Source organism: Euleptes europaea, chromosome 6, assembly GCF_029931775.1.
Source record: "Euleptes europaea isolate rEulEur1 chromosome 6, rEulEur1.hap1, whole genome shotgun sequence".
In the NCBI taxonomy this organism is placed as follows: Eukaryota; Metazoa; Chordata; class Lepidosauria; order Squamata; family Sphaerodactylidae; genus Euleptes; species Euleptes europaea.
Genome location: NC_079317.1, coordinates 56,566,986 through 56,582,820, shown reverse-complemented (window position 1 = coordinate 56,582,820; position 15,835 = coordinate 56,566,986).

Below are 15,835 nucleotides of genomic sequence, written 5' to 3'. Positions count from 1 at the left end.
ATCTCGAAAAAAGAGAAAATATTTGGAAAAGAAACCACTAGGTCAAGCGTTTATTTCATCAGCTAAAACCAAAACTAAAGAAGTTGTCATTTATGCACATCCTAGTTTGTGTCCTGAATTAGTATATAAAGATGAAGAAGGTCGCATAATGATAATTAGAACAAAAATAATGGGACAAAAAACACTGGTGGTTGGAATTTACGCACCTAATGAAGGGAAGGCTAAATTTTTTGAACAGTTACATGAGATCCTGCTTAAATTTGCCCAAGAACAGATTTTATTGATGGGGGATTTCAATGGAATAACCTCCCCTTTTTTGGACAAGAAAACCAAAGTTAAAATTGGAAATGAAGGAACTCTCCCGAAGACATTTTTCCAGATGGCGACTGACATGGATTTACAAGATATATGGAGAACAATGAATATGACAGCTAAAGAATTTACATTCTATTCAGCAAGACATGACTCTCATTCTAGGATAGATATGATTTGGGCAAGTAAATCTATTTTTACGCAACTTCGTAAAATACATATTGTACCAAGGACTTTTTCAGACCATAATTCGATTTCATTTGAATGGAACAATCGACAAGCATTCAGATGGAAGTTAAATGACAAACTTTTGAAAGATAAGAAATTAATGGAAGAACTGATCACTTTGATTAAAGACTATTTTGAAATTAACATCAATGGAGAAGCCACCCTAAATGTAGTATGGGATGCTTTTAAAGCAGTGATTAGGGGATTTATGATCCAGAAGAATACGGCATAGAGGAAACAACAGTTGCAGCTGATTAATAATATACTTTGGGATTTACAAAAATTTGAACAAGATTTGATTCTGGAACTATAAGAAGATCAAAAAGGTATTATATTAGATAAGATAAAGGCCCTTAAACACCAGCTGAATATGGTGGTTTCTGAAGAAATGAATAAAAATTTGAAATATGCAAAACAAAGATATTTTGAACAGGCAAATAAACCTGGTAACTTTTTGGCAACTCAGCTTCATGACTTTTTTCAAAAGCGGATAATTGCCAAATTACAAACCTCAAAAGGGCCTGTTCACACCACAACAGATATTCAAAAAGAATGTGTACTTTTTTACACTAAACTCTACCAAAAGGAAGAAATAGCTATTAAAAAGATGGTAAAATGTTTACATTCTACAAATACCAAAAAATTGTCATTAGCCCAACAGAGACTTCTTGATGAACCAATCTCTTTAGAGGAAATAGAAGAAGCTTTTAATAGACAAAAAACAGAAAAGACGCCAGGACCTGATGGAATCACTGCAATGTTTTACCGTACTCTTAAACCTTATCTGATGAAACCATTTCTGATGCTCTGCAATTCAATAATGGAAACAGGAACAATACCAGAAACATGGTCACATGCGTTTATTTCAATAATTCATAAGTTGGGAAGAGATCCTGAAAAAGTAACTAACTATAGACCTATTTCATTACTCAATGTGGATTACAAAATTTATGCTTCAGTTCTATCAGCCAGAATCAAAAAAATGGTTAAAGACTTGATACATGAGGATCAAGCGGGGATTGTTCCGGGAAGACAAATTAAAGACAATGTTAGGGTACTATTAGATGCTTTGGAGTATTATGAACAGAATATTCAGCATAAAGCAGCCTTTGTCTTCCTTGATGCAGAAAAAGCTTTCGATATGGTTTCCTGGGATTATATGAAAAAGACTTTGGAAGTAATGAACTTTGGAGAAAAATTTAGAAGAGGTATAGATGCTATATATACCAAACAGCAAGTGAAAATATTAGTCAATGAATCGATGTCAGAAGAATGCAATATACAAAAGGAACGAGGCAAGGATGTCCTTTTTCTCCTTTGCTCTTCATCTTGGTTTTAGAATCCCTCTGTTGTAAGATTCATGAAACGGAGGATATAAATGGACTAAAAATAAACAAACAAGAATTTAAAGTGAGAGCGTTTTCTGATGATTTGTTATTGATTCTGGATAACCCTAATCATTCTGCAATTAGATTGAAAGAGGTATTGGACTCTTACAGTAAAGTGTCAGGATTTAAAATTAATCAAGAAAAAACACAAACAATCTTCAAGAATGTTTCTGGTGTAGAACAACAAAACTTTATAGCTAAGACAGGCTGGCAGAAGGAGACTAAAGTGAAAAATTTGGAAATTTGGATCTCTACAAAAAATGCTGATTTGATTTTTCATAATTACACAAAGTTATGGGAAGAAATAAAGAAAGACATGATGGTTTGGACAAATAAGAGTCTTTCTCTGTTGGGACGTATTTCAACAATACAAATGAATGTGTTACCAAGATTGTTATTTTTGTTTCAAAATCTTCCAATTATATCTCAAGCAAAGTATTTTGATGTCTGGAAAAAGGATTTAATGAAAAAGGGTTTAATGAAAACCAAGAATTGCATATAAATATTTGATTAACTTAAAAGAGAGGTGAACTTGCATTACCTAATTTTAAACTATATGCTGAAGCAGCTGCTTTAGTATGGTTGAAGGATTGGATGGATTTAAAAAATACACGTTTGCTGGATTTGGAGGGGTATGACAATAGAAGTGGATGGCATGGTTATTTGTGGTATAATAAAGTTAAAATTCATGCATTTTTTCAGCAACATACAATTAAATCACCTCTTTATAGGATATGGATTAGATATAAACATTTGTTGGAATTAAAAACTCCATTATGGATTTCTTCACAAGAAATGCTAACTTTACGCCCACTAAGACCTGCTCAATTTATAACCTACCAGGACCTTTTGAAATGGGAAGGGACAAAATGTTCACTTAAAGAGTATGAAGAAGTTAAAGATTCACTAACTTGGTTTCAGTATTATCAAATAAATTCAGTCTTTTTACAAGATCTGAAAACTGGGTTTCTTAAAACCAAATCAACTTTATAGAAAACTTTATTGGAAACAAATGATCATCTTATATCAAAGATGTATAAACTCTTGTTGGAGCTTTTTTGTGAACAAGAAAATAAAACCTACAATGATTAGCTGGGCACAATTGTTAGGTCATGATATAATGTTGCAAAAATGGGAAAGGTTATGGACAAGAGATCTGAAACTTATATCCTCCCATCTATTAAAAGAAAATGTATATAAAATGATGTATAAATGGTATTTAACACCAAAGAAGTTAGCAAAATCGTTTCCTACAATGTCACCAAACTGTTGGAAATGCAATAAAGAAGTGGGATCCTTTCATCATTTTGATGGACTTGTGAAAAAGCCAAGAAATTTTGGGAGATGATATATAATGAAATAAGATTGATTTTACAACGAAATATTTCCAAAACACCTGAAATGATGCTGTTAAGTATGATACCGGATACCATTTATACCCATAGGCTCTTTCTGATATATGCTACCACGGCTGCACGTTTGATACATGCAGCTAAATGGAAGACTGACGAGATACCGGCAAAAAAAGACTGGATAAGTAAGATGCTGGAATTGACGGAGATGGCAAAGCTCACAGCTTTGATTAATCAAAATGATAATGTACAATTTTGGGGGGAATGGGAGGCGTGGAGAATTTACCGTGAAAATCAGTTTTTGACAGGACCTTTTAAAGGATATTCTTTGATTTAATCCCTTATAAACATATGTTAATATGATAAAATTAAGGTATTGAAGGGAAATTGTAAGATTAGATAAGATAAATATATATCAATTGAAATATAATGGGGATTAGTATTGTTAGCAAAGGTATACACAATTCATTTTAGGATAGAAGAGAGTGAGGGGGAAGCCAATTTATTATTTTTTATTGTTACAATTATTAATGATACATGTTTTAATTACTTTATATTAACTTTAGAATTATTTGCTCATTTACACATTATTATATTAAAAGAAAAACAATAAAAATTTTATATATAAAGAAGTATTCATATATAAGGTTATCCTGATTCCCACCAGTTCCCCTCTCAGAACTTTGGAGTGACCCCCAAAAAGGTGCTGGTACTCAGTACCAGTAAGTACCATCACACACACAAAAAGCCCCGTTATATTCTAAAACCACAAAGCCAGTTTTCCAGGTCATTCCTTATTTAAAATGGTTAGGTTAAAAGAATAGGAATGTTTGCCTTTTTCTGTCAATTGTTCTTATCACTGAGGAAAAGTGACTACCAAATAGAAGGTGTAAACAGCCTTAACTCCGTTTCATAACCACCCTTTCTCCCCTAAAGCCTGAAGGTATCTCAGTTTGCTGGGCACTTTCCCATCATCCTTTGCAAGGCAGGAAATATACTACCACCTTCCACCTCTTCTCTAGGTGGTGCTTTCTCCTTCAGTTCTTTTCCTGTTCACGTTTCCTTTTATAAAAATTAATTTTGTCTGGTATTAGGCTTTTCCCATTTGTTTTTCTTTCCCTGCCCTTTTCCACTTTGGCATGCCAGAGATTGCATCCTTGATTCAGTTAAGGAAATGTCTGCCTGTAGTTCCACAGGAGAAGCTTTAGAGGCAGTGGGCGGTTCTGTTGAGGACCTAGACATTATAATGCCGAGCCCTGATGCAGGAAGGTCCTGTAGTTTTGGGTGACAGACGAGAATGTTGCTGAGCTTTAAAGAGGAGATGAATATCTAGCCCCTCATACTTGGAGTGGGAAAACACTGACAATGGCTGTTCGGGCAGCAAAAAAACAGCACCGCTGCAGATTCCTCCTGAGGGGTCAGCAAGCTAGTCATGACAAGGGCCAATGCAGCCATGCAGGTGTATTGAGTCAACAAAGTCCCAATTCCTGCCCCTTGGCATCGACTCGGCCATCCTCCAGGGGGTGTTGTAAGGCTTAGGGCAGGGGTGTCAAACATAAGGCCCGTGGTCTGGATCCAACCCCTTGAGAGCTCTTAACTGGCCCCTCGAGCCAGCTGAGGCAGCCACCCCCTCCCACTCTCAGTCTGGACTTGTGCGGCATGGCCCAGCCCGACCAAGTGACATTTATGTCATAACCGGCCCTCGTAACAATTGAGTTCGACATCCCTGGCTGAGGGTTTTTAAGTTTTTTTAAATGTGCAACTTCCTATTTTTGTTAGGGATTAATATTTGGTCAGTATGTTGCAATATTATTTGCCTTTTAACTTTTTAAGCGCATTATTTTTGAAGGGTATCTTTTTTAAATGGCTGCTTTGCCCACCTCGCTTTTGTTTGAATACAAGCATTCACATGCACAAGCATAAGCTCTGTTTGCAGATGGCAGAGGCAGAATCTTCAGTATTCCCTCTGGCCACAGCTCTCTGAGAGGGGTGAACACAAGGGGCTGCAGTTGGGGGAGGAAATTATGCCCCTCTACATGCAAGCAGATGTGCTTCTGTATGGGGGTGGGGTGGATCCTGGTCTATGACTACACTCCATTTCTGATTAATTTTGGTTGTAGCAATTCATGGGGAACATCGATACAGCTGCATCTTTCAGAGACTGTTGTTTTTATTGCTGCTATGCCTCCCTTTTCACCTTCCCACTCTCTGTATTTGGAGGCAAAGTGAAACACATTTTCCCAGAGACCGTATGAGAAATACAGAATCTCTATCATAAATTCAATCCCAGAATGGCTGAGGAATATCCTTTAAATTCTTTCTTGTAGCATTTCTTTCAACACTCCACAGCCCTTAACTTTGCTTTTCTTTCAGAGCAGAAATTCCTTCTGCTTGTTCCCTTTATTGAAAGGAATGTAACATCCCTGAGCCACTAGATGGGGCCAAAGGAGACAGAATGTTACAGTGACTGTAAAGAAAGAGTTTGCTAGAAAGAAGGTAGAGGTGAACTATTCTTTGACCTTGGCTTAATGCTGCTGCTTCTCTTGCATGAAAAGACCAAATGTTAGCTTCAATGGGAAGAAGAAGAAGAGTTGGTTTTTATATGCCGACTTTCTCTACCACTTCAGGAAGAATCAAACCCGCTTTCAATCACCTTCCCTTCCAATGCCCACTGCAGACACCCTGTGAGGTAGGTGGGGCTGAGAGAGCTGTGACTAGCCCAAGGTCACCCAGCTGGCTTCATGTGGAGGAGTGGGGAAACCAACCCGGTTCACCAGATTAGCGCCTGCCGCTCATGTGGAGGAGTGGGAAATCAAACCTGGTTCTTCAGATTAAAGTCCACCGCTCCAAACCACCGCTCTTAACCACTACACCACGCTGGAGTGTTTACCTCTTTATCTAGATCATAAAGAAGGGACTCTAGAGCCTTAATTTAATGGCTTATTCCTTTTATTGAAATTTTGTTGTTCAATAGAACATAATGGCTGATTCTTCAGTCAAGGCACTGCATAAAGCACCCCAACTCCTGAGTGGCTCATTTTCAATTTTGATTTGAGCAACCTGAAGACTTGTACCACTCCTCCCATGCCTAAATATTTGCTTTTTCATTTCATATTGCAATATCTAAACATTTCACAGCATCAAATGCTGAATTTAATCTCCATTTATGTTACCATTCCAGTATAAGCAGTTTAAGAATAAACTGCAATGTAGTGAAGAAACAGTAGGTAAATATAGTATTGAAATAGCATTTTTCCCCTGGCTGGAATTATTGGTCTAGATGCACTCCTCAGGAGCAGGTGACTCTCAAAGCTAAGAGCCAGCAGGGATAAATTTTTCTAGGCCCACCAGGGAGTTCTTCAGACATGGGTCTTCCATGAGAAAATCAACAAACCTAGAAATTTAATTATATAAGTACTGTTTTTCAAAAAGCCACAAAGGTTCCTTTTGGTTATTGCAATATCAAAAACTATCTTTTCTGGACCTACAGTGATTCCTTGAATTGCTGTTCCTGCATATGGTTCTAATATGAGAGAGATCAGAAATTAAATCTTTCGAGATGTGCATGGGGGTCACATCTTCTGGCCTACAAGCACACGTGTTCATTATTTCCCCATCTGTGGTGTCATACATATGTCCCTCCTTCCATTGTTATTCTCTCAACAAACCTATGATGTTTGTTGGGCTATGCAAGAGTGACAGGCCCAGGGTCACCCAGGGAGCTTCAGGATAGAGCAGGGATTGTACTTGAGTCACCCTTGCCGTAGTCTCAAAGTCTAATCACTACATCACAGAGGCTTCATTCCATTCCAGTCACCACAAGTGTGTGGAAACTGGCTGCTGTTAGTCAATACTAAGGGCATTCTACATTTGCTCAGTGCCTACTGTTCTTTATAATCCCCTATACTGCCTGTTGTTGTGATGATGATGATTTCTCCCATTAAAGTCCCTGATCTACCTCAGACTCAAGCTCCAATTTACCACACAGATCTTCCACATCTTGCTCTGGGGTACAGCCTGGACTACCCACCTGTAACAGAGCTTGACAATGCATGCAGGTTCAAGAAAGAAGGAATTATTGGAGGTCACACTGGAGGTGCTGATGAGGTTGGAGTAGGAATGACTGGCACTGGTCAATGGAAGCCTTCAGCTTTCCCTCCTACATGCTATATAAAGTGAATTCAGAAGATGCAATGGGCTTTAAACCCCTCTTGCAGTGTGCAGTCCTAAACCGAGTTACACGCTTCCAAGGCCATTGACTTCAATGGACTTAGAAGGGTATAACTGCTTAGCACAGGTAGCATTGTTGGTATTAGGCATCCATTTGCAGGCAATTACCAGCCCCCATATCCAGTCTCCTACCCCTAAAAAACTGAGGAGTGGGAGGAAAATGGCCACCATATAGAAACACTCTAGGAATTTCCTCTGGTTTCTATGGTAAATACTATAAAGACAAAGGAAGGCAGCCTAGACCAGAAGTGACATTGCATTCTCAACAAACTCTGCCCTCTCCAGGCACTGCCCCCCCAAATCTCCCAGCATTTGCAAAGGCAGTGTTGGAAGCCCTAGTTGGTATCATTGGAAGTGAAGCGCCATAGCTCCTGGACAGAGGGGTTTTGTTTTTGTTGTTTTGGAATGTGGAAGGTCCCAGGTTTAGTCATTGGATTGGTTGCGGCTGGTTTTCTTTTGTGGAATGGGACATATTCTCTAATTCATTCCTCTCATTGCAGATCCTCAATTTGCCTGTTTCTGTGGGTTCTCTGTCCCCCAGCATTTAGAAGGCTCAGTGGTCTGCAGTGGGAGGGAGGAGGCTGATGGAAGTGCCGTCTGTTAGTGAAAAATCCGTCTGGACCTCTCCCACCTCCAAATCTCTAGTTTTAAAAGATCTCAGAAGATGTTGAGAGATTCTGTGGGGAACTATGACCAGCCAGAATAGACAATATTGAGCTAGAAAAGACAAAATGGTCTTCTTGATGTAAAGAACCTGTGTTTCTGCTACAGGACTACAGCATGATCAGTTCTGTAAGGGAGGAGACAGAAGCACATATTGAAGTTTCCTTATACCAAGTCAGAACATTTGTTGGACAGGAAGACACATTGCATCAGAAGCCTGGCGTGACCATGAGAGAGGAACTAAGCTGATGTTATATATCAGGAACATGTTCTGGGGCTGTGGACTGATCCATATATGGAACTACATTATATTAACTCCAACCTATTCGTCCATCTAACTTAGTATTGTCTACTCTGCCTGGCAGCAATCGTTCTGCGTCTCTGTCAGAAAAGGATCTTTCCTAACATCTTCTACCTAAGATCCTTTTGACAGCTGCAGTTGTCAGGGGTTGAATCTGGGGCCTTTCCACGCAGACAACATGTAGTGTATTATTGAAGCCCACTCACAAACTATGCCCTGCCTCTCAGACGTCCTGATTCCCTGACTGTACTGGTTGCTTATTTGCTGTTCTGGCTTTGAGACTCTGCCTGTTCATCCCTTCTCCTTTATTTGCCTCTCCCTTCTGACATGCAGCGTCAATAGATGAAGTGAATGCATCCCTCCTGTATATAAAATAGAGGCTCATATCACTCCTTGTGACTCTTACTTTGGAAGAACTGGTCTGGCAGACTTATTGAATAAGTGAGCTCAATTCTTTGCTTTTGTTAATGTGTGTAGATTTTATTCTTGGCAGTCTTTTATTTTTGGAGTTGGCGTATGTTCCCTCACCATGTTTCAATGTTCAGCTTCGTTCCAAAGATTTAAACGGATCACTCAAAGCATATGGCTTGAGTTTAGGGTGGGAAGGCAGGTGGGGGTGTTCAGAAAGTCATTTATTGCTTTGTATAATCGTTTGTGACTTTTCCAAAAATCTTTCATTCCAAAAGAAACAAAACAAACAAAAGCCAAACTCTCTTGCCATACAAGGCTCTGTTTTTAACAACTTAATATTCCATTGTGTGGAATTAAAAGAACAAAAGCCTTTAAACTGGAGTTACAGCTAGAATTGCATATTAGGAAAAACATTTTAAGAGCTGTGCTAAGAAATTTTACCCTTAAAAAGAAAAGTAAGAGACACACTCACATTAAAACAAAAAAATCCTAGGGTGTTTTAAAAACTCAAAACAAATGATCTTCCATCCACTTAAGCACATTTGTACATTTTAATACTACAACAGGTCACCCAGGGCAGGCCAAAGGCATATTGTCACACCAAGTGGCTACGCTGCCTGCTCTGTGCCACATAATTCTTTGCCTCAGAAGGGCTGTTGCTCTGTGGCAGATTATCTGCTTTGCATGCAGAAGGTCCTAGAATCATAGAACCATAGATTTGGAAGGGACCACCAGGGTCATGTAGTCCAACTCCCTGCACAATGCAGGAAATTCACAACTACCTCCCCCCCCCACACCCCCAGTGCCCAGAAGATGGCCAAGGTGCCCTCCCTCTCATGAACTGCCTAAGGTCCTAGAATCAGCATTGCTGACAGATGGCCATCTAGCCTCTGCTTAAAAACCTCCAGGGAAGGAGAGCTTACCACCTCCCGAGGAAGCCTGTTCCACTGAGGAACCGCTCTAACTGTTAGAAAATTCTTCCTAATGGCTAGACGGAAACTCTTTTGATTTAATTTCAACCAGTTGGTCCAACCTTCTGGGGCAACAGGAAACAACTTGACACCATCCTCTATATGACAGCCCTTCAGTCCTGGCTCAGTTCCTGGCATCTCCAGTTCGAACAATCAGAGTAAGACTTTGGAGAACATCTGGCAGTCCAAGAAGACAATACTGACCTTGTTGAGTAGGGTTGCCAGCTCTGGGTTGGGAAATACCTGGAGATTTTTGGGACGGAGCCTGAGGAGGGCAGGGTTTGGGGAGGGGAGGGACTTCAATGCCATAGAGTCCAAAAAAGTGGCCATTTTCTCCAGGGGAACTGATCTCTATCGGCTGGAGTTTAGTTGTAATAGCAGGAGATCGCCAGCTAGTACCTGGAGGTTGGCAACCCTGTTGTTGATAGACCAATGGTCTGGCTTACTTGAAGGCATCCTTATGCTGCAGTGTCCTCTGTGACAACAAATTAGGGTTGTCATATCCTCCGTGGCCACTGGTGAGTGATAAGGGGGCAGGGTTTCCAGATCCAGGCTGGGAAACTACTGGAGATTTGGGGGTGGAGCCTGGGGAAGACAAGGACCTCAGTGGGGTACATGGCCATGGAGTCCACCCTCCAAAGCATCCATTTTCTCCAGGGGAACTGATCTCTGTAGTCTGGAGATGAGCTGTGATTTTGGGAGATCCCCAGGCCCCACCTGGAGGCTGGCATGTTTACAGCAAATGCATAACTCTCAAATGGTGCAGAGAGAATTGTATAACATCTGCAACATTGCAGCAAATCTTGGGGTGCACCTCTCAGACCGCATATTTTCACTAGCACCCCTAAAAATAACACTGCTGTAAGTGCTGTCTAGGGTTGGTTGTGCAGTTGAGCTGGTCCTGAGTTTAAATGCACATTCCCTTCAGTAACTTCAGTAGTGAAGTATTTCATGTATGTATTTTTAACAGTACAACTCCCTAGGGATAAGATTACTGTTTTCCTTTCCGTGTTTCCTCTCTGTTGAGAAAAAAGTAATGGCTCTTCCATTTCACCGAGTAAGGAAAGTTGGAGGACACTGTCTTTGAAAAGGGAACTCTATCCAATTATTTCTTCTGGGCCAGAAGCAGCTACTCTAAACCCCAGAAGCATCTTGAAAAATTCTCTGGGAACCAACCCTTTGTACAAAGGCAATCAAGAATGTGCTGATCGCCGAAGTAAGCCATAGATGTGCAAAGCCTAACCTAACTTGTCAAGATGGATAAGCCATCAGTCGACATGAATGACATTGTAATGATCCTTAGAGAGAAGAATTAGCAGTGATAGAAAAAATGAAATAGGCTAGTGTTTTCATCTATAATATGTAACAAAAATACCTGTTGGATTTTTCCTTGACTTTTTCCAATGCTAGGATTAAACAAATCAGCATAGGGTCGCCATGAGTCGGAGGCGACTTGACGGCACTTAACACACACACAAGGGTAAAAATAGTTCTCATTGGTGCAAAAAAGGACAGGAGCAGAGTCAGTAAACTAATATTCAAATAACCACACATGAACACATGAAGAACATATGAAGCTGCCTTATACTAAATCAGACCCTTGGTCTATCAAAGTCAGTATTGTCTACTCTGACTGGCAGCAGCTCTCCAGGGTCTCAGGCAGAGGTCTTTCACAGCACCTACTTGCCTGGTCCCTTTAACTGGAGATGCTGGGGAATTTTACACACAAGTGTAACATTCCTCCCAGGTACATGGGATATTGTGGAAGGTAAACTGTAAAAGTAGCACAATATTCAAAAACACACGCAGCTGCCATTGTAATTCTGCATGCCAAAAAATGCCTGTGTAGCATTAAGTTTAGGGTTGCAATCTTGCCCAGTGGGCTAGGATTTACCTGGAATCTGGGCCTGCCACCCAAGGCCTACTTGGCCCGTTAAGCCAAGCTCTAACTGCAACCCACCAATTTTATTTTGGCAGTACTCTAGAACTGGCAGCTGCTGCCCTGGTTCCATCCAGGACTCATCGGATTCTGACCTTTTCCACACAGGTTATTTTCCCAGGTTCAGTGCTCTTGGGAAGCAATACCCTCCCCACCCCCCACCCCCCAGCATCGTGGTGCATTCCTGAACCTGCTAGGGTTACTCTTGCTTTTTTCTGATCCCAAACTTGCTCTGCTGTGACATTTTGGGAAAGATCATGGCAAAGCTTAGATGATTGCCTTGTGAGTGGAAATTTTGGATTTTTCTGGTCTCTCCCACACAGCAGCCACCCCCCACCAGCAATCATTCCCTCACCACTAGGGGGATCTGGGGTTTGAAAAATGGTGGGAGGTGGGCCAGCAACCAACTACCAATACTGTAGAAGAGCCTTCGGATCTCATCAGACTCAGTCTTGATGAGCATATATATGGGAAAAAAGGGGAATGACAGAGAACTTCGAGGCAGACTACATGCTTATGACCAGCACTTAAATAAATATGATTCTGGGTGATGTTGAAGAAACTGTGACTAGGGGGATTTTTTTTTTAAATCAGCAACTGAATATCGTTACATCAGTACAACAATCTGTGTAACAGCACCTCTGAATTTCCAGCTTTAATTTTTTTTTTTAAAAAAAGCCAAGTCTCTGGCACCTTTCGTTGTCAGGGCTGGCCACCCTCCAGGTGGGGCCTGGAGACCTTGTCTATTATAATTGTTCTCCAGATGACCAAGATCCGTTCTGCTGGAGAAAATGGCCGTTTTGGCGGATGGACTCCATGGCATTACACCCTGCAGGGGTCCCTCACCTCCCCAAACCCCACCCAACCCAGGCTCCACCCTCCAAATCTCCAAGTATTTCCCAACTTAGTGCTGGCAACCCTGTTCATTGTTGATATCTAAGGAGAAAGCCATATCTCCACAACAAAGGGGGCTAGAGGCTTTTTCGATAAAAGCTGGGAATTCAGAGAACTTGGTTCACATATTATTATAACATTATATTGATATAATGATATTCAGTTGCTGCTTCCTGAAAAATCTCTGTTGGTGCCGGGGATGTTTGGTGTCAAGGGGCTGGTGTGTGGAAACCTGTCATTTGCCAGTCCTAATACCACTGCACTGTCCTGGCAGCAGCTACAGTAGGGTTACCAGGTCCCTCTTGGCAACCGGCGGGAGTTTTTTTGGGCAGAGCCTGAGGAGGGTGGGGTTTGGGAAGGGGAGGGACTTCAATGCCATAGAGTCCACCTTCCAAAGCTGCCATTTTCTCCGGGGGTACTGATCTCTATCGGCTGGAGATCAGTTATAATAGCAGGAGATCTCCAGCTAGTACCTGGAGGATGGCAACCCTAAGCTTCAGGGAAACGATACATGCCTGTCCCCATGCAGAAAACGCTTCTGTCCTGGCTCGCCTTTGGCTTGCCAGACTATTCAATGGCCTTTCCCTAACCTGCCATTTTTTTCTGTCCTAGCTCTGCATGCATTGAATCTAATCTCTGGCAAATGAGAAGTTGGCAATACTACTAAGGTGGTGGCGGGGGGTGGGAAGCAGCACAGAAACAAATTGCTTTATATGCATTTTGAACAACTGAAGAAATGAAGATGGAGAAAGCTATTGCAGCCATGGATCTCAGGTGATTTCTGGGGAAAGGAAAGGAAATTGTGTGCAATCTTCCATGCAAGGACAGATCATTTCCCCCTTGTTAATTTTGCTGTGTTTCATTCCATTTTACTTTTTAACTTTAACACATAGACTGTCCTCATGAAATCATGAGGTTTTTGTTCTTCTGAAGGTCTGTTTTCTTTGGAGAGCAAGACAGTACTAAAGAGACCCAGGGCCAGTGTATACATTGCTGGGGGCACATGGAAGTTGCTGGAAACTGCCTTGTGGCTGTCCCCATGCCTTGAGATTCATATGCTGCCACTCACCATGCAGACTGGGAGATTCTGCCACATCACTGCCCCCTGTGGGAGGAAGGATTGTTTCTGGGTATGAAGAAAACCTCCCATTCTGCACAGGGCCGGTGCCAGTCATGTTTGTGCCCTAGGCAAGGCCAACTACTTGTGCCCCCCCATTGCTAACCAATTTTCAAAAGCAGATGTCTTATAGAAAAAATAAAAGCACAAAACTTTTTATATAAAGACATTATAATTAATTATATTCCATAGCACTGTTGTGGTACTTATCTTAAAATAAAAAAATATAAATTGTCAGTTGCATTCCCCCCCCCAAGAAACTAATCTGTTTAAAACTGTGCCCCTCAGGCCAGTTCTGCGCCCCTCTGAGGTCTGCGCCCTAGGCGGCCGCCTCATTCGCCTAATGGTAGCACCGGCCCTGATTCTGCACGAGGAGCCACTGTAGCCAAATCCCTGCAGCGCAATTTAAATGCCATAGTTTACAGTGTCTCCTCCGTGTGGCTGCTGTAGCCTGCAATGTGCACTTAGTGCCTTGGTAAGGGGGAGGACGCATCTGAGCAGAAGTCGCACACTCTTTCCCCCCTTCCACTTACTTCTGACAAGTACAAGAGGGAGCACCCAAAGGCACATTCAAGCTGAGCTTTCTGCCAGAGGCAATGATGAGATGAAAAAAGAAGGGACAGCAGGGCGAATGAAGGGGGAGGGAGGGACAGGGACTTAGAGAACAAAAGATCAGAGGAGCTCTGAGCAGCAGAAGCGATAAAAAGATTGGCCAGATGGCCCCTATTCTCCACACTGGCTGCCAGCATCAGGTGCCACTTTCCTGGGGGATAGGGCTTCAGTGTTTGTTCAGCAAGAACATTTAATTACTTTGCCACTGGAAAGACTGTGCTGGAGGAAGGATTTCATCTCACCTTTCCTCCCCTTCCCCTTTCATAAGCCTCCTGCGCTGCTTTATATTTCTTCCTTAACACTCAACAGCTGACATTTCAAAAGGAATGGCAACTAAGGAGTCAATATTTATCGTAGCTGCTCAAGGTGCTCATATACCCTCAGCTCAATGGATTCAGGGAAAGGGGGGGGGATTACACGGGACACGCAAGACTGACAATCTCTGACAGTTCTGCATCAGCTCTGCACCGGCTTCCCAGGCCCAGCCTTGCAGAGGGACCAGCTCTCCATTAGCTTGCCTGCTCATCCATACCAAGGTTAGTTATTATTTGTGGACTAGCCAAATGAAGAAAAGCACCCATTTAGCTTCCCTGAATATTTACACAGACTATAGCACCACCACACAGGCAAAAAATGCCAGTTTATAAGCCCTAACAAATCTTTGACTGAGCTGTTGTGTTGTGAGTTATTTCAATATGAACAGTACACTTTATAACAACACTGGGGTTCAAAGAAAGACATTGCTTTTCAGTCAGTAGCCAACTGCTGTTTCATCTTGTGTAGGGTTACCAACTCTTGGTTGGGACATTCCTGGAGATTTGGGGGTGGAGCTTGGGGAGAGCAGGGTTTGGGGAAAGGAAGGACCTCAGCATGGTATAATGCCATAGAGCCAGCCTTCAAAAGCAGCCATTTTCTCCAGGGAAACTGATCTTTGCAATCTGGAGATCAGTTGTAAATCTGGATTATCACCAGGCTACACTTAGAGGTTGGCAACATGACTGGGTTGCCAGGTCTCTCTTCACCACTGGCGGGCGGTTTTGGGGGCAAAGCCTGAGGAGGGTGGGGTTTGGGGAGGGACTTCAATGCCATAGAGTCCAATTGCCAAAGCAGCCATTTTCTCCAGGGGAACTGATCTCTATCATCTGGAGATCAGTTAGCAGGAGATCTCCAGCTAGTACCTGGAGGTTGGCAACCCTAATGACTCAGGAGTGAACTAAGCCCAAAGATAGAATTAGAAACAGATAAATGTTTTGTTATTTCGCTGCATATTGTAAATTTTGTACAGAATCTTTCAGAAAGCATTAAAAGGAAATAATTAGTTTCTAGTTTAGCATAGAAATGTATGTCTGTACTGTTCTCGCAATACTGAGTCCCATTCTGTGCTCTGATTTTGGGCAGAAGGAGAGGGTCAGACAGC